Source organism: Egretta garzetta, unplaced genomic scaffold (assembly GCF_000687185.1).
Source record: "Egretta garzetta isolate BGI_Z169 unplaced genomic scaffold, ASM68718v1 scaffold176, whole genome shotgun sequence".
In the NCBI taxonomy this organism is placed as follows: Eukaryota; Metazoa; Chordata; class Aves; order Pelecaniformes; family Ardeidae; genus Egretta; species Egretta garzetta.
Window position 1 is genome coordinate 659,921 of NW_009259973.1, and position 22,900 is coordinate 682,820.

Genomic DNA, 22,900 nt, shown 5'->3' on the forward strand with positions numbered 1-22,900 from the left:
ACCCTGCCTGGACAATGTCCTGTGCAACCTGCTCTGGGTTTAGCAGGAGGGTTGGACTGGATGATCTCCTGAGGTCCCCTACAACCCTTGCCATTCTGTGATTCTATGACTGAGGTGCTGAAGAGTGTCCAGAGAAGGACAAAAAAGCTGGTGGGGCGTCTGGAGCCCAGGGCTGATGGGGAGCAGCTGAGGGAACTGGGGGTGTTCAGCCTGGAGAAGAGGAGGCTGAGGGGAGACCTTATCACCCTCTATAACTGCCTGAAAGGAGAGTGTAGCCAGGTGGGGGTCCATCTCTTCTCCCAAGCAACAAGCAACAGGACAAGAGGAAATGGCCTCAAGTTGTGCCAGGGGAGGTTTAGATTGGATATTAGGAAAAATTTCTTCACCAAAAGGGTTGTCAAGCACTGTAACGGGCTTGCCCAGTGAAGTGGTTGAGACCTCATCCCGGAGGTATTTAGAAGATGTCTAGATGTGGTACTTAGGAACACAGGTTAGTGGTGGACTGGGCAGTGTTAGGTTAATAGTTGGACTTGATGATCTTAAATGTCTTTTCGACCTAAATGATTCTATGATTCTAAGTTACCTGAATCACTGTATAAGCAGCTAAAGGTCTGCTTCCTTTTAAAATTCTAACACTACCCCCTCCCCCAGTCATGACTTCATATTATATTTTTAATGCAAAGGACATGAAGAAGTGACTGGGAGACACATTCAAGTCTTCCTTCCATCAGCTGATATTGGCAGCAATTTCAATTAAGTCAATAAAGTTACAGTATTTGGCTTTAGATCTGCTCGCCCCTCTTTTTACCTTCCTCCATGACATAGCAAATGGAGACAAAATTTATTTCTGAAGACATTCCCTTAATAATCTATTACAACATAATCTTGTCAGAAAGCCTCATTTGGAAATGTTCAAGTGATATATTTTCGCTGTACTGGTCATTTCCACTCCCCCAGTCCAAGCACACGGACGATGCAGGCCCACCCAATGAACTGCAGGCACCCTTCTCTTTAATGTACTTTGGCGTCTAAATTCTCAGTGGCTGCTCTATCTATGCAGTTTAAGCTGCTATAAAAAGTAAGAACATTGTTTAATTACAGTAAATTGCTAAATATCTGAGTGAAGGAGGTTCTTGAGGATACGCCAGGTACCTTGGCCTATCCCTCAAGCCAGGCCAGGCTCAGGAAAAAGTAAGTAGAAACTAGTAAGGAGTAACATCTTTGTCAAAATTACTTTTGCTTGGCCTTTCACTGCTGAAAGAAGACTGAAGAATACTTATAAAAGTTATTGGTTATGCCAACTGCACAGAATTGTAAACCATTTTTCGAAGCCAGCTAACATGGACAGAAGGTAAGGAGACAGCTCAGCATCAGAACGGCCAATTTAATTTAAACATGGCCTGATCACAGAAACACCTGTGATCAGATCATCCCCTGGTATTAACTGGCCTCCTTTAATGATGGACAAACAACTCTTCTGAAGATGAGGCTTATTTTGGCTTGATGTTATACCACATATTAAGGAGCACATTCAGCAGCAAGCCCTCTGCCACAATAATACAGTGAAATTCTGGACACAAAAGTGGACAAGGGACAAGACAAAGTTGTCAACTGTCTGATATTCTTGATCACATTACAATCGTATGTTGTAATAAGAAAGAGTAGTTCAATCACAGATATTCAAACTAGCAAAAATCCCATCTACCTTTATGTGCAAATGAAATGATAGAACCTGATCTTTGTTCAACTCTTTTATGACTGATTTTTTCAGTTTCTCTTACTCTCAGATGATAAAAAGTATTAGCTAAATTAATTATCTTACCTACAAAGGAACATTTTAGGAGGCTCACTTGCTTCTTTTAATTGAAGTTGGATACTTGGAGCATCAAACAATTCAGTGATGGATCAGAGATGATCTTCTGCCATCTTTTCCACAGTCCACATCTCAACAGCTTCATATTCTGGACTAAGTTTTTGGACCTTCAGCATAATTTTGTTAAAATGGCATTCTGCCCTCTGAAAGCACAAAAGAAAAAAAAAAATTACATTTCCTGATGTAGTTAACTATTTTCCAAAACTGCTTAATTGATGTAATGAAACAAGGAAGGACATTAGACCTACATTATAAGGTGAAAATTTGATTGAATTATTTTTGAGATTATATGAATAGACTTCTTAAAATATAGGTGAAGGGGAAAATAGTATGTTTGCTATGTATGACAAAACAATTTCTGTAATGATTTACAATTGTTTTTCCCTTAAATTAACCATCAGATCTTCTCATTGATAGCAGGTAGTGAGATACAAAAACCACCCCTCAGAACATGTCCCAACTTCACAGATTTTTAAAAATTCTCATTAAAAACTTTACTAGCCCAGGCCTCAAGGTTTATGAGACAATAATCACAAGCCTTCACTAACATCTGTAGAGCATGGATGTCTTCTAGGGGTCTGTGAAAATCCTGAGGCATAACCCCCACGGGTGATACCAAGCACCCCCATGCCTAGCTCTTTCAGCATCCATTTCTTCACTAGACTAGAAATTCTTCCAGGAAAAAGGCAGTGAAAGGGGCAGCTCCACAGAAGGCCAGTTAGAAGTAGTGTGAATTTGTATTTTACAGTGTTCTAGGACCTTGTAAAACCACAGAATATATTATTTCCATATTTCAGCTTTGACCTTACTGTATAGCTTTTGCTCTATGAATAATCCCATTTCATTATTGCAAGGTTGCATTTCTGAAGGTTGGTTATAAATTATATCTATAAATAATTTCTCATGTTGCTGTTTGCAAGTTGCTTGTTACTTTTATCTTTAGGAAGGCCTGTCCTTAGACCACCTCAATTCTGGTCCCTCATGGTTGCTATTAAACCACAAATCTAAAACATTTTCCAGGGACTACTTGAGTTTGTATCGAGTTTATGAATTATCCATTTAAATTTCTTATTCGCTTAATGGCAACAGAACTTGCACAGATCAACTGAACCGTTAAGTTATTTTTCCAGACATCATATTTTTACTCCAAGCCCTCTTTTCTAAGAGTCCATCAAAGACTCAGTGGAAAAGATAGGGGTAGGTTATATATCTGCAATCTAATTCTTTGTCACCCCATAAAAAATTTAATCGACTCCTTTGTGACTTGTCCAAATCCCATGGAAATCGATGTAAAGACTCCCATTGATTTGACAGAGTATGAGTGCCAGGCCTTTAACCTTTCTAAAGCAAAATGTAATAGGATGCCTAATTAGAGACTTAATTAATGCCTGTATTCTTTCTTTATTCTTTCTAAAAAAGAAGCCAAATTAATGCTTGTGGTTTCCACAATTCTCAACACCAGCCTACTGATTCTACGCTGATTAAAACCTCCTGAATATGTTATATATTTAGCATTATAGAAATCAATAAGCTTTTAAATAACAGAGCTTATTCATTCAAAAGGGGAAAGAAAAAGATTTACCTCCTTTCTCCAGCTCGTAGGTGCTATGAGTTTACCATAACCCCCCAAAACCAGAGGAACTAATATTCTTATTTACAAAAAGCTGCATGCTATCAAGGGTGCAGAGTTCTCTCTCTCTCTCTCTCTCTCTCTCTCTCTCTGTTTTTTTTTTAACCCTGGTAATAAAGCTGCATCTTTTTTCCTTGCTGTAGCCTGGAACAAAATAGCTGATTCTCAGGTGGAAAAATAATTAGTAACATGGGAGGTTGAATGAATTTTGAGATATTGAGGAAAATGTAGTTTGAACTGTCAGGTTTACTCGCTTACCCACAGTAACTACAAAGCAGCAAAGAAATAAAACCATCTTAGAACTTATAGCTTTCATCAACCTATTCCCTCTGGCTGATTTTTTTCCCCAAATCTCTCTTTTCCCAGTGGCTCCTATTAGAAAGACAAATAGTCTGCCTCTCTGCTTAGCGACGAATGTCATGTTACTTGCTTTTTCCTTTTTAAATACTATTAAATTATTATTCTTTTTTTAATACAAGGATGGGAAGACTATGCAACCTGTTCAGTCAAATACACTTCACAGGAGGACTTGCACTGCATGGATTTTCAAAGGAACATGAAGGTATTAGTAGTTCAACTCCTGTTGCCCTCTTTTTGACACCCTACCTACAAAGTTATAAGGCCTTCCAACAGTACCAGGAATAGATCTTTGTATATGTATTTGGAACAGCTATGGATTACCACAGAGGACTCTTACAGTCTCTCCTGTACTCTACTGTGACCAGATCATGAAAAATTTACAGATAGTAATTGATCCTTTACATTGCAATTACAAAAGATAAGGAAAATCATCATCCAGTGTCTCAGCAAGCCATCAAGTCTTTCATTGCTCATTATTTTTTGTACCGTTTGTTCATGATTTTCTTTGTACCCACTCCAAAGGCAAGAACCCTAAGTCCAGACACCTCAAATGCATGTATACCAATGCACAAACAGGAGGAACTGGAGCCCTGTCTGGGAGTTATGTCATCATAGGAATCACAGAAACTTGGAGGGAAGACTTGCATGACTGAAAGACCTCAATGGGTGGCTACAAACTCTTTTGGAAAGATAGGAAGGGAAGAAAAAGAGGTGGAGTGGCACTTTATGTCAAAGAGAAATCTGAGTGTATGGAGGTGAGCTGAGACCATAAAAGGTCTATCGAATGCCTTTGGATCAAGATTAGAGGGGTTATCACCAAGCGGGATCTTATGTTTGGTATCTGTTACTGACCTCCTAATCAGGATGATGAGATCAATGAAACCTTACTTTAGCTGCTCAAGGAAGCCTTGGGCCAACAGAACCTGGTCCTCAATGATGACTTCATTACCCAGACATTTGTTGTGAGAACACAGCGGTTGTTCACAACAACACAGCCAGGCAAGAACAGCTCCAGCTGTGGGCTTTGATACACGTCTTCCTGTTTCAAGCTACAGTGACCGTGATGAGGAGGATCATGCCCCTCTATCTGAAGTGATCACTCCTTTGGTCTGATGCTGCATTCACCAGTCACAGCACTCTCATCAAAATGTCTTTCTGATTGTCAATCTGAATTGTCTCTCTCCGGCACCAGTGATGTAGTGCATCCCTCTTCCAACAGCCCCTGGCCCCCTTGTCTGCTTCTCTGTCCACAGGGGTATTTTCACCCATTTGTTGTGTCCTTAGAGCTCAACATCCCAAGAAAAAGAATAGCTTATGCTGCTCTCCCTTAAGGGCTGCCTCCCTCTCTCCAAATTTTCTTCTCTTCAGCTGACACGTGCTGTTAGCTACATTTCTGAGCCACTACTTACATTAAGAGCATGTGCAGGGAAGCACATAGAGACCCCATATGAGAAGCTGCAGGGTGTATTTTGCAAAGACAACAAACTACATTAGGTTGCTCAGTAAGAACCACTAACCTGTAACATTGGCTTTGTTTGTAAAGGGAAGGAAATTACTGCAAGTCAGGGTACACCAGAAAGCACAGGAAAAACAGGACAAGTTCTGTTTTTCTCCAGACCAAAGTATTTGCTAATTATTTTGTAATGACACCCCTCCCACTTGCCCTCTTAGAAGGATTTAAGTGCCTAAATCCCTTGTTAAGCAATGAGAGTTAGAAGCCCCAATTTCTTTGTGGATTTGCGTGAGTGACTTGTAGCTGAGCAGTAATCCTACTCTCCGTCACTACAGCCTGTTTTTCCCCAGGGGACGGAAGCATCTCTGACTGCAAATTCCACTTCACTGTGAGTGCACAAGTCTCAGCGCTGTACCCAGCCCCTGCCAGAGTGGGCACGGAGGCTCTGAGGAATGCCAGTTGAAAAAGGAAGATAAGCACAGTATTGTCATACAAGTAATAATTGTATTTCTTATTCTCTGTTAAAACAGATCTGAGAATATACTGCTGTTTGCGTGAATGGTATTTAGCAAATCTAATTCATAGATGTGCTTTCCATTAAATACTAAGGTCAGATTTCTTCAAGAAGAAAAAGTGAATTCAAATGCCATGCAATAGAAAGAAAAGAGTGGGGTGATTTCACTTGCTAAAATCTCATCTACTTCAGCCAAAGAAATTAAAAGTACATGAAAAATCATGCTAGCCACAGCCTTCCATTGAAAGATGCTGTTTTGTGGTTTGCACAGAAAACCAGTAAATGGGGAAATGGCTAAATGGATGTGGAAAGTCTTCATCTTCACTGCCTGGTTTCTGAAAAGTAAAGAAGTCTAAAGCAACAGGCTCCAGCAAGTGGAAGTCTACAGGAAGGCTGAGAAGGAAACTTGTCATAGAGTGATTACAGATAGTCTTCCTACCAGAACAATGTTGGGAAAGTAATTACAGAGAGATTCAGGTCTTGGCAGATAGAAGAACAGTTTTAAAAGGAAAGCCATGAGGGGACTTCTAGGCACCATGATAAGCATCAATTCTTTTCATGGCACCAGAAGTGGAAAGTATAAGTGACATTCCCTAATTACTTATTGCTATACTTAAAAAGAAGATTAGAGGGAGCAGAGGGCATGGAAAGCATCAAGGCAAACCAGTAAGTTATTCAGAGTGCAAACTCCATACTGTGCATGGAGGAGAAATGGGGGAAACATGTTTAAGAACAAACTTATTCAAAAGCTATTAAAACAGCCAATCACTGTTAAATTGTGCAGAGGAGGAAATATACCCTAGAGGGAGTGCAAACCAGAAAAGATTGGCTTCTTCAAATTCACAGCTGTGGTGGAGCAATCAAATACTCCAACACCAGCTTTCCCCTCAGAGACAAGACAACCTGGGGCCATGCAACCTCAACCTCTGATATGCACAAGGAAAATTTAATGAGAGATTTGCTATAGGAACTGATGTCTTGAAGTGACAAATTGCAAGCTTCACTGACCTCTTGTGAAGGGGAAGTCTCAAACTTTCATCAGCAAAATTGAGCAACTAAGACAGGCACATGCAAGGAAAGGAAAACTGACTCTAAGCAGAAACATTCACGGTCACTGATAAAAGCAGCTTAATTCCACATTCTTATTAGCCAAAAGTGAAATGTCAATAGAGGAATACAAAATATAACATAAAAGCATCAAAACATAATTGAGGTGAAATCCTCAGCTGGGTAATTGATTTACTTCCCCCAAAATCAACACTGCTTGAGAAGAGAAGCTCTGTTGATTTAGTCATTGCTAGACTCAGTCAGAACCGGGACGTACCCGAGTGTTCACAATCATGAGAAATTAAATTAGATTAAACTCCTCCAAGCTTTCTCAGCTTCCAAAAAGGCTTACTTTGGATTTTTGACTACAGGGTAAATGGGCACAGCACAAAACATAAAGCTTATCTTTAAGAGCTTGTATCTTTGTAATTGCCAAAATGTTAACTGTAGGAGATTGCAGTACTGCAAACAAGTTAGTTAATATTTCTAGGTGCCAAAGATTTTACCCCAGATTTCCGACACCATATTTCATGCAGTTAATAGGTTTCATGCTGATTATTAAACTGAACGATACAGAATATCATGCTGTTGGCAAAAAAACATTATCATTAATAAGATTATATATTTGCCTCTAAAAATGAAGAAACAGCTCTGGGCAATTGATCTATGCCTTCAGAAGACTAATAATGTGAAAAGTGATTTATCCCATCAGCCTCTGTGCTAGCTCCTATTCTAGGAGCAAAAGAAGATTTCTGCCTATTAAGAATCTGTACAGATGGAGAAAATGTTAACTTTTGGAAGTTCTTTTGCCAGATCAGAGCATGATATCTGAAACACTGTCCCATACAGCCATCATCATTGGCATCTTTAGAACAGAAAGTAACAGACAGTCAAAACCACTGACTTGGGGTATTCTGCTTGAGGCAGAGTTTTTCTAAACAAGCTGAATATACGTGTGCCAAGAACCAAGCCTCTCTGGAATGTCAGGTTGGGTACCTGAAGGCAGAGACAACTAAAGTCACTAGTGATGCTTAAAAAGTGTAGGCATAATTCTCAACACTCACACAATCTCTCTCTCTCTCAAAAAAGCCCACACTGGCACACTGAGAATAAATCACTCCTCACAGAAAGTCTTAAATGACAGGATTTGGCTCCAGTGCCTACAATTCTTCACTGAAATGTTATATCATGTCACTTTTTATTGCCTTGTGTGCATGCCAATGTGTACAAGATTAGTGCTGCTGCTGCAGATGAGGAGATGAACTACTGCTGTTCTTAAGCCTGCATCCTTTTTAGAAAAAAAAACATTGATATTAAAAAATCTGATTAAGAGCGTGCTGAAGGAGAAAACACCTAGAAGAATTCCTTTTCAGTGTCATCATAACAATAAACAAAGCTTCAAGAAAGGAAAACATATAAGTAGCAGAATGAATTAAAAGATCTCACACTAAAATCCAGAAACAAAAACCTAGAAGAAAAGCAGAAGACTTAAGTCTTCTGAGTCTAATCCCAAACTGAGACCAACAGGGTTAACAATCAATACTCCTTAGGCATATTAAAGCTTCACCTTCTAGCTAAAAGAAATCCAATGGCAGCTCCTGTATTTGTAAGTGGAATTTTGACAGCAGACCATCAGCACTTTGTGTCTGCCTGCCCCCTCACTTCAGTTCTTATTGTCATTTTGCAATATATTAATGATCCAAATCATCAAGTGATTCTAGTTAGGCTGCAAGAGATTCTCTGAAGTAGGCAGCACTCCTTATAATGATAGACTGCAGGAATAATGGCCTCTTTACTGAAAGCAAAACACCAGAAAACTGGCTTAAAAATGGCAGAAGAGGAGGGACTGAAGATAGCAAGTGCTTTATTAGCGAGCATGGAATCAACTATTCAAGAGGCCAGCATGATTTTATATTCACTTTTGCAAGGCTACCTGTGTATTAAAGATAGCTGATGCTCATGTAGGCATAAGGCATCGGACACCTAGGAAAGTAAAGCGTAAGAAAAGATTATCTAGCAAGAGATGGGCATATATGATCTTAAAAGTCAACTCTTAAGAGTTTTTCCTCACATCAAAAAATAGATGGTATTTTTGTTTCATTGCGACTCCAAAACACAAACACATAAGGTTAATAACTTAATCCCAGGCATTCTGGAGGGCAGAGAAAATTGTACAAGTGCTGAAGTGATTCCCTGAGCATGACCTGGACTTGAGCAACCACTTGTCTCTCCAGTCCGTAGAACTGAGGCTGTCAGTGGAAACAAGTTCTTCCAACTGGAGGGGTAATGCCCACCAAGCTCACAGCAGCTGGCAGTGAGAAGCCCTATCAATGACACCATCACACAGGCTGCAGTGCTCCAGTGGCACTTTTGTACACCAATATTTACCAGAAGATACCACTGCTATTTTACAATTCTAACTACACAAGCTGCCAAATGGTTGGGCCATGGTGTCTTGGAGCCAAACATATGGTTGGAGTAGGAAAATGTAGACTTGGAATACACCTGACTCACAGGGCTATGTACATATCACTGACAGAACAACACAAGAAACTGCAAAAAGCATTAATATTGTGGTGGTGTCTACCTTTGTTCTGACTCAAACACAGGAGTAAGCTAACAGAAAGGTTCTCATTCACCTCCTTAATGAGGTCCCTCAAGTTCAAATGGGTTAGTAATTTGCCTGCGTTTGGCACATTTTGGCCAGTCTGAAACTTGCAATATTAAATATAAACAGCTTCATGCACAGGTCAATTAAAACAAACAAGTGCTTTTCTCCCCTCCTCTCCCATTCTCCATCCATTTTACTTCTTTGGACTGGCTGCAGAACTGATGGAATCTTATCTGTTTCAACCACCCTGAAAAGCTCTCTAATTAGCTTTCTGCTTCTGGCCATTATTATATTTCCAGGTGCTCTACAGATTTTCTGACAATAAACTAGACTGATGAAAACCATGAATACACAAACAATTTGTAAAGTTTAATGCTTTCATTTGTTAGGCTATCTGAATAAGAAAAATGCCATTAATATGGATAAGTCCTTCAACTTTCCCCATTAATAGCTGGTCTTAATTCACAGGTGCCTTTTTAATCTCTCCTGAATTCCTCTAGAACCTAATGAATACACGAAATAATAACAGCAATTCAGAATTTAATCCTGATTCTAGTCTGTCTTAAATTAGACGTTAGTCATTAAGAGATTACAGGATAGTGAATAATAGTTAATCAATGTGTTTAATTTGGCCCTGTTATTTATTTGATACAGTTTCTCTCATAGTGGCTATAAATCTTTTTTCCCCAAGCTTGGCCACCAGGAGCAACGCTGAAATATTGAGCGAAAAAATATTAAATTTGATGATCCTTTTAAGTGCAGGTTAAACTATAATTAATCTCCCTGTGTGTGCTCATACATTTCAGACCAATACATATATGCACATATGTAATTCATACATAGCCAAAACCTTCAGGTAAGTTTTATTGTGCTTTATTTTTTGTCTCTGTTAACTCTTAGTACTATCAGTCAAGATTTCCCAGCACTTACCACAGCATTAGCCCTAAGCATCGGGAAATCACATTTCTTGGTGCCAAGGGTTTAAAAAGATTCTAATTCAGCTATTAAACTGGAGGCAGCATGTGCCAGCCCCACAGCACATTCACCCATTAATTCTGTCCCCTGGAAAAAATGACTACCTCTTGCACCAGCCTGATAAAACGAGGAAATGCAATGATTATGTCTGTGGCAGCTATTCTTGACCCAACCAACAGTGACAGTCATCAAACCACAGTACCTAGAGCGCTGCAAGCTGTGTGAGCTAACCCAACACATCATTAATTCTAAACACCAGAGCTTTCCTCCAGATGCTGGAGCTCAGAGAAGCTTAAAAACAAATCACTTTGGTGGGCTGAAAATTCTATATGCTGTTCATATTAACTTCAGCAACAGCATTTGGAACTTATTTCTCTAGCTGGACAGGTCAAATGCGAGAATCAAAGTGCTAGTGTCTTTCACTGGATTGCTCAAAATTAAACTTCAGGTTCAATTAATAATGTTAGATGGACAGAAAGCAAACTGATTGAGAGACTAGCTGTATTTTAATTTTTTTTTTTTTTTCACTTCTAAGACAACAGGACAGAGGGAACAAAGTAGCTGTGAATGCTGTAGACTAGGTGATTTGTCCAGCCAGAATCTGAAAGCATACACACATTCAGTCCAGGAAAAATGTAGGTAAAAACCCCAACATGGTATCAAGAGAGCCCTAGCTACCTAATCCTGTCAAGTCTTTGGGGAAACTTTAACTATTCAGACGGGTCCTGGTATCTGGATTTCTAGGAAGTTACTGTACGAGATAAAATCAAGGAGGTATCCCATGGGATTACCATAAATTAAGTTTACATTACATCTTAATGAAGGACTTGTTCCCTAAAAGTGCTGATGTACCTTATGCAGTTGTGTCCACAGCAGGGCATTACTCTTAGCTGGGAGATGATAGCTCACAACATTGTCATCAAGCTGCAAATGACACCCAAATAAGACTTCCCCCCTCCTGCTCTCTAAGCCTGGGATGTACAGCCCTAACACTGTACCAGGAGCAGGAAGAGATGGGAGGAGAACCACCCCAAAGCCTCTTTTCTCAACTGCACCCCACCCCCCCGCCCCCAGACACACATACATTTTTTCATGGAGGTGAGTAGCCAAATGACATCTCAGAAAGTAATTAGATTATGAAGAAAGCACCATGGAAGTGTGCGCTACACTTTTCTTCCAGTTTTTGTTTCTAAAGGTAGCTACCAAACTTGTTGAAAGTCAACACCTGAGTCCTGCATAGAGGAACACCACAAAGTGTCCATCAGTAATTTCACATCCTCATCTTCCTTTCAGGCACAAAGAAAGTAACCAGATCTTCAGTAGAGCTCAGTGCGTTTAGTTTGACAGACCATTCTGAAACACTGGCAATAAATATGAGCTAAACAACATTAAACATTTTCAGACCACCCTTCAGACCATCCTGAAGTCTTTCAAAAATCTGTCTGGTTGGGCTGGGAACAGAACCAATGATTCAGTACAGAAACTTCTTAGCCAAAGTCAGACAAATCCTTTGAAAAACTGCAACCAATAATTATTGGTATGCTTCTTTCCCCCAAATTTTTGAGGTGTTGCTTTCCAGTAGCAAGTATTTTAGTTTTGGATAGTCTTGAAATGCTATTCACATTTAGGTTGATTCTTCAAAGTGGAAGAACTTGTGTTGCCTTAGCAATATAATTTCATGCTGTGTTATCATAACAATTTCTACATTCATATTTATTTGTCCACAGCAGCAGAGCTAAGAAATTTCTGTTTTCTCATTCTCCTTTTAAGAAATTTTACTAGTTAATAAATACAGCTTAGCCTTGTTCCAGAGGTCCGTCCCTCAATAGTTACTATTCTCTTTCTGACTCAAAGACCAGCTGCAATGAAAACAATGCCCTCTCATTTCTCCTAGCACTTAAAAAGGTTTATAGATCTCCAGCCTCCTACAACTCAGCAGAAAACTGCTCGCACTTGACAGTCTTCAGAAATCAGCATTGTTTCCATCCTCACTAAAACTGTCAGCCACACAAGGTCAGGAAATGAGGAGAGCTGATGTCACCTGAATCATTACTACCTCCACTTAGACCTCTCGCCACACTCCTGTCTTCCAGAGAAAGCTGGTATACCCAAGAGTAAAAGTCTTTGAAGTCTTTGTAAAACTGTCATAAAATAGTTTCTGGAAACTGTTTGGAGAACTATAAAGAACTCAAACCCTTCAAAATCATAAGCTCATGAATACTTTCTTACCATGTTTGTCAAACTGCAATAGTGTTTTGCAGGGTGCTCATGAATATAAGCACCTCTGCAGCAGCCTCTAATAGGTACTTTTATTTTTTAGGTATGATTCTACAAGGACAGCAGTAATGAATCCTTTCAAACTATCTAGACTCCATCTACTAGTCATGCCAATTAAAAATCACCATGCCAGACAGCTCAGAAGAAGCAGTTTGCTCTCTGAATACCATGGTATGTGCTCTTAAAAACAATGTCTATAGGATGAGAGGAAAATTAATTCCACCATATGCCTTTGAGACAGAAACACTGTTTCTGACCTATTTTAAAAATCATAAAACCTGCACGTGACAGAATACAAGCAAAAGGCTTTTAGTGAACTGAGGTACTTTCTCCAAAGCCTGTAGGTACTTGAGATAACCTCACGGACAGTAGTCATAGTTCCAAGGCAATGAGGCAGCTATAATTAAACAGATACTTGTATACCGTTGTATACTGTTGTACACCAGAAACTATACAAAATTCAGTTATAGGTCATATCCGTAACATCATGCACATATATATGATGTGTTTATGTATCATATTTGTCCCCATCCCGCCAGTGGCATCATTATCCACCTTAAATCCTAAACTTATCCTCACTATCACTAAGTCTTTGCATCCACAGGTTATATTTCTAACATAGGATACAGCTTTTCATTTCACAGTTAGACATGGTACTGCTGTTGGATGTGTTCATTTGCTATGTGTGCACCTTATGGTTAATGTGGTAACAGTGAGTATAAAACAAAGCAATGGGCTGGTCCAGCTGGTGTAAATCAGTGTGGCTGCACTAACCTTGGCACAGCCTGAATGGTCTTTTGCCGACAGAGGCAAGCTCCTTGTGCCTGAGCTGCAAGTTGGCTGGCCGTCAGCCAGTTCTAAACAGGGAGCTATTTGGCTGCATGAATGTGTTGCCAAGCCTGAGCTTATACAGATGAGCTTTTTCTCAGCAAGGCCTATTGGGTTGGATTTAGTATCATGCTAAGCATGCTAACATACAGGACTTGTACCAAACATCTGGTCTGATCTGGCATCCCTGAAATCTAAAGAACTTTCCTATTAACTCTACTTTTGCCAAATCAAATCCATATTGAGTCAAATCCTCTCTCCATTCAGGCCAATGGGAGTTTCTGAATTGATTTCAGCTGTGATAGGTTTAAAAAAAATTTTTTTTTTCCTTTGGTCAGCTACACCGCTCCCCTCCCCGCTCTAAGCAGACTGCTTTACAATACAGCATTCACCCTTTTGTTAATGATAACGTTAAAAAAAATCAATGGCTCAATTAACAATCAGGAATGGAGCTTCCAGGCAACAAGCGCCATGATCAATAACTTATGTTCAGTGAAATTAAAGGCACTTGTTAAGTCAAGTGTTAAAAGCTGCACACACTTAATATGGGAATATCAGTCACGAACAGTTTGGCAGTTTAACTTGAGAAAATCAGTAAGTACAAAGTTCCCATACTCTGTTCCACACCAGCGAGTAACTAATGAAGCATAAATATTCACACAAATTCATTTCTGTAATAAATTCTCAAATCCCCCAATACACAGCAGTAGTGCTGAGTCGACAGAAGCTTTCACTTTTGTCATGAATTACGCGTCTAAAATATGAATCCAAAATGAAGTTGGCAAAACCAAATTCAAAGCTTGCACAAAGGTATATCCCAGTGGTTTGAAGTAACATCAGAGCATAATAGCCTCGCTGCTATGAATGACAAATTTTTCCGCCAGCATAAATGGACGTGCTTCCAACAAATTTCTCCGAAGTCACCAAAACATCCTCAAATGAAATAAAATACATTCATCTTATGGGACAGGTGAGAGCAATGGTTCACATAGCATAGGATAAGTGACATGAGAACATTTGAGTCTTTTGGAAGAGTTATGAACATGCATTGTGATATCAAGATGAAGAAACCAGTACAGATATAATCTGACTTACCCTGCTACTATATTCCTACCACATTTTGTAAGATGGCGGTCGAAAGGAAGATTTTTCAAAGGCATAAAGGGCAGTGAGATGCTCAGCTCTCGGTGGAAGCCTGGGTAAATCAGATGTCTCATTCTCATTTATGCAATCTAAAATCTCCCGCTTAACTTTTATACATCTGCTCTCAGTAGAGCTTTTCTTTGAGAAGAGAACATTTAGAGCAATGTCAAAACTGACTCCTACATCAAGCTTGTGACAAAATTCATCTCATGGTCAATAGCCTTGTTTTTAGAGCTCCACTGATAACAGAGATGATTTAGCAGCATACTCCTACTCTGGGAATAGCCAAATTGAAGGCTGCTCTTTCTATTATACTGAACTGCTTCTCCTCAAAGTAGGGAATATTCACAGGATAATTTATGCTTGTTCAAAACTTTTAAAAATAAATAAAATAAATGAAGAGAAATCTTTGCACGCCTCATTTTGCATATCAAGGACTCTCTCTTATTGCAGTCTGGTATATATACCGTACCCTTTTCCAAATAGCACAGAAGTCTTGTGAGGCCTGAATTCCTTAAGCAGTAATAGAGAATATGTGTAGGGGGGTGCGTGATGGGATGGCAGGATGATTCTCTTAATTTAATGAGCTGCCCCTTTCTTCAGTGTATTATGATCATATCCTGAGCATTGCTGACTGCACTTTGATGGGTACCTAATCAACGAAAATCAATCATCTGAAATTGCACAGACAGTATTTCATCTCCATCAGAAATCATCTTCCTACAGAGCTCCATTAATCTCTTCATCATTGTTTAACTCAAAAAGAAACTTCTGTTGTAAAAGATATCAGACTTTGGTTTTAAATTATAATTAAAGCTGTGCAATGTTCGGTTTAAGGAAGCAACTAAGGCTACAGTAAGTATCTGGTTTTCCAGGCCATTTCCCATGCAGAATTAACCAATGCACATTGGCTACACATGGGAGGTTGAACAACTGATAAATTTGAGTGTGAATAACCCTATTTGCAGATAGAAGATGACCTTAACCTTTCATCTCGTGCACAAGGGAGCACATTCTCAGCCCTTGTGACCAATCTGTTTGTCTTGACTGAACCAGAAGCCCAAACCTAAGCACTCCCAGGCAAGGTTGGGAGGCATGTCCATTGCAGAGGCAGGTGCAGGCAGAAGAGTGGAAAGCTTCCTCTTCATGATCTGCAGAGAATTTTTGGGGTAGGGAGCAAAGACTCCTACTTCTGAAAGTGTAGCTCGCTAGCAGGTCCTTACAGCCTGGCCTCAACCCCCCCAAAACTTCTGCCTCCACCTCTATTGCAGGAACACTTTGAGCCCCTATTGAACCCTACTGCCCTGGCCATTTTCCTCCAAAGCCCACTGCCTCTAATCCTCTCCCCTTCCTTCACCTCCCTCGCCAGAATCGGGCATACTGCAGAGGATGTTTCCCAGTGTGGGTGTAGCGTGTTAAACTATAAACAGGGTGAAAAAGGCACAGCTGCACACCAAGAAATACATCTGTGCTGACTGGTGCTTTCTTGGTACCTGCCCTGGAAGGAAGGGTGAGACTGCTCTCCTTGAGCACAGCCCACCATGCTTAAACAGAGAAAGTGTTTGGAAAGCAGGTAGTAAAAGACCCAGAAAACAGCATAGCTAAGGCAGTAGTAAAGCCTGGGAGAACAGCAGGAAACCTGCCAACAGCAGGGAACAAAACCTCAGCTCATGGGTATTGCAATCCAGCATAATTCCATGCTGCTGCCCAGTGGCAGGGCAGGCTGTGGCCTCTCATCACAGCTACCCTCCCTTTTAATCGTACCTAAATTGTCCTGTATGTTACAGAAAATCATCCAGACAAAGGAACCCCCTCCAAAAATCAGGATCCTTTAACCAACCTAGCTGAGAGAGGTATTTGCTCTTCTTCTACCCCAAATTAAGACTCACAGAAATGCTGCCTGCTATGAAGATTTACTAGGATGTGGGCTATCACCCACAGGACCAGTTCTGACTGCAGCAACTTTGGAAAGACAATATATCACACAGAAGGAAAAACCAGCCTTGTGATATAAAGCCAGCAGTGGGTTCAGCTGTTGTTTGCACTGGGAACAGCATTGATGCTTCCTCTCATGCCTCTTCTGCTAACAAAGGAACAGGACTGCAGCTGCAGTTATTACCTGCCCTCCCTATTTTCAGAAGCATGTGACAATTTGCAAGCTACATGACTCCCTATATTAAATATTTAAAACAAAGTGAAACTGTTGAACAAACAGACAAAAATACTATAAAAGAAGTGAAGCCTAATTCACAGTAATGTGATCTAACGGTATCCTCTTTCCTTAACTCCTTCACAGCACTTTCCTTTTGAACCTGGAACCAATAGGGGGATGTTGGACGTTAATACATCTGACGGTGTACTGCAAAGGAAAAAAAAAAAAAAAGGTTTCAAGGACCATTGCTCTTTTGGGAAATGGAGAACTGCCTTGAGTAAATCCTGGCGTAACCTTCTTGATTTGGTCCTACCACAACTACTCGACTGGTGACAGAAATTAATTTAACCAAGGTCTATATCCAGGGCTATAGAGGTCGGATCAGGATCACTATGACTCCTTTTTAAGCTTAGAACTTCTTATCAACCCAAGACAGGGTTTATAAACACTTGAGAGCAAATAACAAACTGATTATGCTAACCCTCTGCCATCATGATCAGTAAAGTTAGGCTAGGTACAGCTTTTGGGTTTCAAGATAACGACAGGATCTGCGTTTCAGAGCTATAGCAGTTATGTACACATGGTAGCTTTGACTAATTTTGACAGTATGTTTCAGTACTCAGCATTTATTCGTGTGGATCATAATACCTACACCAAAATTGTTGATACTTTTCCAGGTCTGATAAACTTCCAGGGAGCAAATCTCTCAAATGAACACTTCTATAGCAGTAAGTAAGAGGTCATTTCAAGCTCCTCCTAACTGTACTTTCAAAAGATTTCTCACAATTGTTACTGCTTAACTTACAAGTTCTTGGGGAACTGTGGTTGCCTTCTCTTCCTTTCCGTATGGCCCTAGAGAGCAGAAATGTTATTCAGATGTTTTATGTATTCATATCCATGTTTCTCCCAGGAAATCTGAGGGAAAGCTAGCAGATGAAACTTGGCCAGTATCAAACCTTTCTACGGTCTTTTGTATTGCTGGCCCTTCAAACAGCAAACAGTAGATGTAATTTCAGTTTTCAAAATCACAGCTGCTTTTTGGGCTTGTCAACACAAGATGGCATATACTTTACACACATCTGACAAGCATGATGGATACTAGAAAGCAAGCAAGATTTTTTTTATTGCTATTTAGTTTCATGCTGCCCCCTTACAAAACAGTCTTACTGTGCTCTGTAAGAAACTGGAAAACCAGATTAACAAAATGCATTTAAAACCCAGGGAAGTCCCAGTCTCAAACAGGTGCCTTTTTGGCAGGGCCTTCCCCCCGCCTCCCTTTGCAGGACAGTCCCAGGCTGTTAGCATAACAACCTCCTTCACGTACCTTGTGAGTGAACAAACACCGTTCCTGGCAAACCTCTAATGTCACAGAAACAAATCAGGATGTCAGTGCAGGAAATTGGGACCCAAGTGTAGGAGCCATAAATCTGTCCCATCCTGATTGAATGAGTTGTGCCCTGAAGGATTGCAGAGTGCTGAATGGCTTTTCCCTGTCAACCAGCCGATGCAGGCTGAGGGGGGGGACAGAGTTATGGAGAAAGGGCAGAGGTGAGCCCTGTTAAGAGTCCAGTGGAGAAAGGAGATAAAAACTCTGAGCCTGGACCAGAGTAGCTGAAGATAGAAATCAAGTAATCGGACAGGCTGGTGTATTACTCAATTTGATATACTTCAAGTTGTTTTTTTAGAACACTTAAGGATGCAAATGTGCTACGGAAAGGCATAAAGAAGGAAAGAACAACAATTTCCTTTCACTGGCAGAGTTAAACAGAACTGGCTAAGCAGTGAAGTCTCCAGGAAGATGATGTGGCAATGCAGCTGTGAGTTAAAACAACAGCTACACTTTTTACTATAGAAGAAGTATTGTTTATTTTAAGCTACTCTTTGGTAACTGATGGTTCACAGAATGACAAAACTGCTTAATAACAAAGAGCTGCTAGGGTATCTCCTGAAATATTTAGTGAGGAATGTGTGCAGAGTGCAGATATCTGTTCTGGCGTGGGTAGTCAGAGCTGATCATTTATTTATTTAGAGAGAGGAGTGGGAAAAGCAATTTGGATCTGTAGAAGAAAATGAGACTTAGGCTTTAAACCCCTTGAATCACTTTCGAAAATAAGGCTCAAGTATCTATGTCACATAAGGCAAGGACAGACATACTTGCGCAGCTCTGGCATTTCTAAAGCTGTTGCCAACCGCCTGCATGAACACTCCCTTTGTCTTTCAGGGCAAAGTCAGGCATTTTATTTTAAACTTTTTTCTTAAGGGGCTCAACCTAATCCAGTCTGACAATCCGTTATGGTGGCATAGCTAATAGGGATTGTAACAAACAGCAGGGGGTTGTAACATCTTAAACGAATGCATCTGTTCCCAAACTGAGGGATACTATTTGCATGGGATATTATTAGGTGGAAAAAATTGACCCTACATTCTTACTTTGTGTGGACTATGAATTTTGGGGTTGATATTTTGTGCTTTATGCAGCCTGTTTGAATGATGCTGGGCTATTTGGATTCTTCTTCCACAAAAACATGGGAGAATAATCCAGGGCATGTTCTTTTTACAATTTTAAGGAAGTCACTGCTTCCTCTGAAATCTTCTATAAGATTACCTGTGTCTATTGGATCATATGCACAATCTTCACATGTTTTCACAGTGGGGTAAAATATATGCACTATCAGCTCAGAATACAGTTTCTTTAACAACTTCTCTCCAGGTAAAGTGGAGGATGTTTTTTTGGTCTCAGGAAACACCAAAGGCTCGGCCTACTCAAGATGAGCACAGCTGACCCCTGGCCTGGCACTGGAGAGAGCCACAGACACTGCCCCATTGCAGTGCTTCCCATCCAGCCTCTGCAGACTTGCAGGTTCACACCAGAAGGGCTGAATCCCTTCCCTGCACCCAGCGCACGCTGGGGAGTCCCACCACACCGTGCTGGTGCAGGAACCGTACCAGCCTGCTGGCAACTGCTGCTGGCTCAGCTGCACAGAGCAGGTAGAGAACTGGGGACCTTCCCATGTGTCTGCAAAGAGCAGGATGCAATGTTCAGCATGAAGAAAGAAGAGAAAGATAACAAAGATAACAAAGGGGTTGTCAGGAGCAATTTGGAGCATTAAGTGGAACATGGCAAGTGAGTATTATTTAAAATATTCCTAAAGGGAAATACCTCTGAAAGCACCAAAAGCTCAAGCTTGTTTTCATTACAGGTAACAGGAATTTGCCACTGATGTAACTGAGGAAAGGATGTAGATTTTAGTAAAGCAAAAGGAATATAATTTGGCCAGGTATTTAAACTGCTGTGTAATAATTTGCATGTATTTAATGGAAAGTGGACCTGAATAGGAAAGATTAGAAAAGTTAAATCAGATTTGTTGATTCTCCAAAAGTGAGACAATTCATGGCTGCAGCTGAATTTTCCCCAGTCCCACTGAAGTTCACAAAAATTGTTTCCTACCAGCTCAGTCTCACTGCATGGCTCCTCTCCTAGGCACATCTGCTCTGGAAAATTAATCAGAACTGGGCACCCTTTGGGCTCCCAGGAGATGAATTTCTTCATTTCTAGAGAGCCAAGTGCTCTTGAAGTTAGCTATCTTGGAGATGCAGTTGATCCAATAGTCATTCAGTTAGCCAAACAATACAAAGGGCATCTCAGAGCCCTCAAACCCAAACAAAGCAATGTCTCAAAGATCTGAAGCTGGTGCTCCTCTGGATTTCTGGTCTCTCAGACTGTTTACCAGAGAAAGAAGTGTCTTGGGCTTTCTTGGGTAATGCTGTAGAATAGAAAAGCACAGGAATCTGGGACCTTGTTCTCTAAGCGCCAAGACTGACCAAAATGTTCTTTTTATGACACATTAATGTCAAGTTCAAGATGCCTATAATTGGAAATTAATTGAATAAACAACAATATTTAACAGTCACGTGACACTTTGCTAACATTCTCTAGTTACAATATTCCTGTTAGTCTCTGCTTACGAACACCAATTTTTTCTTGTGTACTGAACACAAGAAACACATTGCTGAGTTCCAGCTGAGGCCACCAACCACAGATCTGCTACTACTCTCTATTTTAGTAGTTACGTGAAGAGGATGCATGATGATGCTTTGCTATCAGCATGTTTGAAGACCTATTTGGCTGTATAAATTCTTTTCCTAGGTTAAAAAAAATATTGTCTTGGATCATTCAGCATTAGCAGGATCAATTTACTCAAAACAAGCCAATTACTGGGCATAATAGCAACACTTCTGCAATCAACCTAGTGCTTAATTTTCTGCTCTTATCTCAGTGAATCTCATCTCTTCCACATATATGGCTACTGTGATGAAATGAAAATTTAGAAAGCAAAAGCCTATGTTTTGAAAGGACAATATGCAGAAACATCTTAGTACATAGTTTCTGCCTTGCTCACAAAAACCAAAGTCTTGTGAAGTACCTGACAAAGCTCAAACACTGTGAAGGTGGGGCTGGGATAAAGGTGCAATGGAGCTGAGCACTAAAGCATTTGAAATGAAAGGATGATGTTTCTTACTTTGATTGCTTTTCTGTTTTTACCGTCTTCTCCACTTTCCTCCTCCAACCAAAGATGTGGACAGTTATTTCAGATATGCATTTCTAGTTATTTTATTACCAAAAGACACTGAATACTGTGAATCGTTGTTTACTCTCATACATTTTTAACATGACACACATGCAGTTTTCTTGTTTTGAACAGCGGAACAGAGGAAAAGATCTGAGAGGATGAGTATGCATGTAGGAGAAAAAGGCAGCAGACAGACAGAAAGATCCCTCAAGGCCAAAGGACTCTTCCACTGAGCAAAGAGATATTAACTTTGAAAAGCAGGTCTTACACCAAGACATTTTTATGTCACTTTGGCAGCACAAAAGGGTTCTCAACGCAAAGAACTGGACTCCTGAGAATAAATCCTACAAAAGGGTGCTGGTAATTGACGTAACTGTCTGAAAATCTCCTCCAGCTTTGCAGCCAGTACAGGAGCTGGATTAAAATGAGATCTAAATGTACTGAGCTATGGCTTTTCTTCTTACCCTGGTAGTGACATTACAGTGAAGGGGCAAACACACGTGACAAACACTGAGATCAAAGTAGAAAAAAAGCCTGTGTGTTTTTCCATGTTTTTAAATGACAGCACAATGTTTTGTCTTGCCATTTGTTGCTCTTTGGCATTGCACTAGCTCAGTATTGCTCATGAACTTTGTGCAATATCCAGGGTGTGGAGAAAGGCCATCCCCATTCCAGCCCCACTCTAGCTGTGGCTCTAGCCTTTCCCTTTCCAAAGAGACTAAAAGTCTGCAATGCCCTGCCTACAGAGGTTTCTGTACTTTCAACAGTATAACACAAATTAATCTCATTATCTCCTAAGAGACTGTCCTCTGTCTATGGACTCTGCAGAACAGGGGACAAAGCATGACAGAGACAAAAGGAGAACTTGCAATACCAGTACAATGATTAATATTCAGTAGGATAGTTTTAGAATTATTTTATTTAAATAGAACTATTAAAAAGTCCAGGAAAAACAACTGAGGTATTTAACAACCTTTAGAAAACTGTATTTCCTCAGTATTGGTCTTGTTTATTGCTTTTAAAAAACAACACACATGTTCTACAAGGTCTTTTTTCCTCTCCTCTAATTCACTAGTAGCTCAGAATAAATCTCTTCCCTTCAATTAGTTCCAGGACTGAACACACTGATACAGCAGTTTAGTCTGCATGCATTAAAAAAAAAAAAAAAAAAAAAAAAGTAAAAAAAAAAATTTGTATTAAAGGATTCTGCCATGACTTTTAGAAGCCTCATTCACAGCAAGCACCCAGCAAATCCAAAGTGCTTTTCTGTCTCAACTAACCTCAATTAGTTACTGCTCAATTCTGATATAAATATATGATGAAGAGAGGAACTGGAAGGTTAAAGTACATTCACCCCAACCTGCATACAGCCACAAATCTGAATGAAATACAAACCTATTTCAGTATGGAAGTTACAAACCAACAAAACTGCAAATGTTACTTTGGTCTTTGTTCTGTCATGATCT